This window comes from Grus americana, chromosome 2 (assembly GCF_028858705.1).
Source record: "Grus americana isolate bGruAme1 chromosome 2, bGruAme1.mat, whole genome shotgun sequence".
In the NCBI taxonomy this organism is placed as follows: Eukaryota; Metazoa; Chordata; class Aves; order Gruiformes; family Gruidae; genus Grus; species Grus americana.
The window spans coordinates 163,091,227-163,094,228 of record NC_072853.1 but is presented as its reverse complement, the minus strand read 5'-3'; positions in this window follow the sequence as shown (position 1 = coordinate 163,094,228).

Below are 3,002 nucleotides of genomic sequence, written 5' to 3'. Positions count from 1 at the left end.
TAATTTTGTTTGAATACATCAGCGTCTTCGCCCTGTTTATCCTTTACTGTGGCTCAAAAATTTAAATGATGGGTGTGTATGCTGCATTATATGTCTTTTTTTTTTTTTTTTTTTTTTGTTCAGTTTTGGCTTTTTTGGTCCATTTTTGAAGCTAATGGCTGCCTTGGTGTTCCCACCCCAAGCGTTGAGATGGGAGCATCCTACCAGGGCAGGAGCAGCTCTTATCCCAGCCTGGTATCCTCCAAGAGGCTTCTCCTGAGCCTGAAGGGGACATCTTCTCGCAGGGCTGAGGCAGCTCACCCACTCCTGCAGAGCGCTTCTCCTTCCATGGCTGTTGGGCAGGCAAAGGGGGAACTTCCCAGGTAACCACCAAGGTGTCCCCAGGCCCATCACAGCCTTGATGTCACCTCAACACTGAACCGTGGCGGGAAACGCTACCAAAACCCTGGGAAGTCACACGAGAGAAGCTCTTGGGGCAGCTGGAGATGCACGAGGGGTGCCCCAAAGTCCCTCTAGCTTCATCCAGGGACGGGTCTCCTCACAGAGGGGACCCAGTGCCAGACCCTGCTTTCAAATTTTGAGCTAAAATAGCACGTTTTAGCCAGGAGAGAGTCTGGGCTGGCAAGAGCGGTTTCTCCCAGGGCCAGGACTAGAAGGGACCTTTCTGGTGATTTGCTTAATTTATTCGAGGGTAGAAATGTGATGCAACCTCTTGCTTGGCAGAGCAAGACCCATGCTCTGGAGAGCGTCTCCTGAGGCTCCCGAGGTGTCTCCAGCTGCTCAGCCATGCTGTTGCACTGTCTCCAGCAAATCGTCTTGTGGTGGCACGTGACAATTGTCCTGTTCAAGTTGCTTCCTGCTCCACTTGTGTCATTCTATGTGACAAAGTGCCTTTTTTTTCCCCCCTAAAAAAGCTAAAATACAGTGCATGGGGGTCCGGCTGCGTTGTTTCCCAAGCTTGCTTGGCTTGTGGGTGGCACTTCTTCATGGGATGATGGAAGAGACAGCGGTGGTAGCAGCATCCCTGTCACCGAGGAGCATATGACCTTGGGAAATCCTTGGAAAATCCTAGAAGAGCCTTTTCCTTGCAGGCCACAAACTGCTTCTCATCGCCCCATGGCATCCCCGGGACCTAGAAGGATGCAGCCAAAAGAAGCATCACCACAATCCTGCACCCCCGGGGAAAAGCAGAGAAAATACGCTTGGTCCTGGCACCAGCAGGGACATAAGAAGAGGGTGAGGATGGGACGCAGCCCATGGTGCAAAGGAAAAGCTGAATAAAACCCAGAAACATGGGTAGGGAAATGCACACCTATCCCATGGGCTTGCGTCTGGAAGCACGGGCATAAATCATAACCACTGGCATTGACCCGAAAGCAAGGGAAATTGGCCCAAGAATGCCATTGTCTAGTTTTCCATTGGGAATCCATTTCTAAAGATTGCCATCTGCCCCCAGAGCAGAGAAGCTCAATTAATTGAATAAACTATTTGTTATGAATTATTTGCTCAGCCATAAAAGCAGCAATACTGAGAAGAGGCTATATTTTTTTATTTTATTTTATTTTATTTTATTTTATTTTATTTTATTTTATTTTATTTATTTTATTTTATTTTATTTTATTTTATTTTATTTATTTGTGGGATTTATGCCTGTAATTCCCTCTTATGCTAAATATTCTCTGACTGGGAGGGGAAGAGCCCCGGTGTACAGCTCCTGCTGTCACACTGGTGGGTTTTCGGCTCACAGTGGTGACTTTGTGCCATGCCCCAGCAAAGGGCATCACGGCCGGGGGACCCACCATCCCCCACGGGACAGAGCCAAAACGTCCCTGAAGTGCCGCATCCCATCAACCAGCCTCCGGCGCGGGCATCTGCCATCCCGGCATCTCCACGGGGACGCGGCAGAGTTTGTAGCAGCCTCTTTGTGCCAAGAGGAGTCCATGTTTGCTTTGAAGAGCGAGGCAGGAGAAGACCCAGAGGAGCTTCCCTGGCTGGTTGGGGATCGTCCCTCTGCAAGGTGTTGATGTTAAAGCCGTGGCCACTCCACTTGTATCGGGCTGCACCTTAATAAGGGGTGAAACCAGGTGCACCCCCCGATTTGCTCCCTGGCTGTGGCAGGGTTGAGGCCAGCTGATTTTCTGCACGCCCCGGGACGGATGTGCCCCAACCCGGTGACACAGATCTGGGACTCACGCCCTGTTTGCCAGCGGGCGGTGGTGCTCCTTCCCATCCCCGGGAACCGGTGATTCATTGATCCCCATTAAACCCATCTGTGTGCTCCCCACCTTGCTTAGGTCTTCATTTATTTTCATTTATTTTCTTTTTTCCTGCATACTGCCACTCTGTACGCCTTGCTTGTAACACCCGGAGGCACAGAATTACTCATCGCCCGCTTTTGTTTCAGTTTTAAGTGCCTATGAGAGTTGAACCGTGCGTGCAGCCACCAGACTAGAAAGCATTTCTCCCCGGGTGGCGGAGCAGCCTCCGGAAAAGGGATGAGTCATTCGAGGACCGACAGCCGGTGGGGACGGGGACGGCTGCGACGCGAGGCAAGGCTCCTCCAGACCTGGCGCCGTGTGGGAATGAAACACCCGAGGACCTTTCTCAACAGGAACAGCTATAAAATGACTAATAGGATGGACTTTATCTCCAGAAAAGGAAAAAAAAAAAAAAAGAAAAAAACCAAAAAACCCAATCCAGGAGCTGCAGGGCAAGGCGAGGGCAAGGGTGTTGGCTCTGCAGCACTGGGGGCATTTCTGTAGGGCCGGATCCTGCGCGCAAAGGGCTTGTGTCTGCTTAGGGAGCAGGAGCATTGGGAAAAAATACCTTTTCTCATTGCTTGGCTGGCTGGCAGAAAAAAAAGCAGGTTTGTGGCGCATGGCCGAGCAGCGTGACACTGCGGGGGATGAGGTTGCCCCAGGCCTTCTGCAAAGGCAACGAAAAGCATCCTCGGTGGTGCCTCTGCGTCCCCGCCGGCTTCAAGACCTCTGTCGATGTACCAG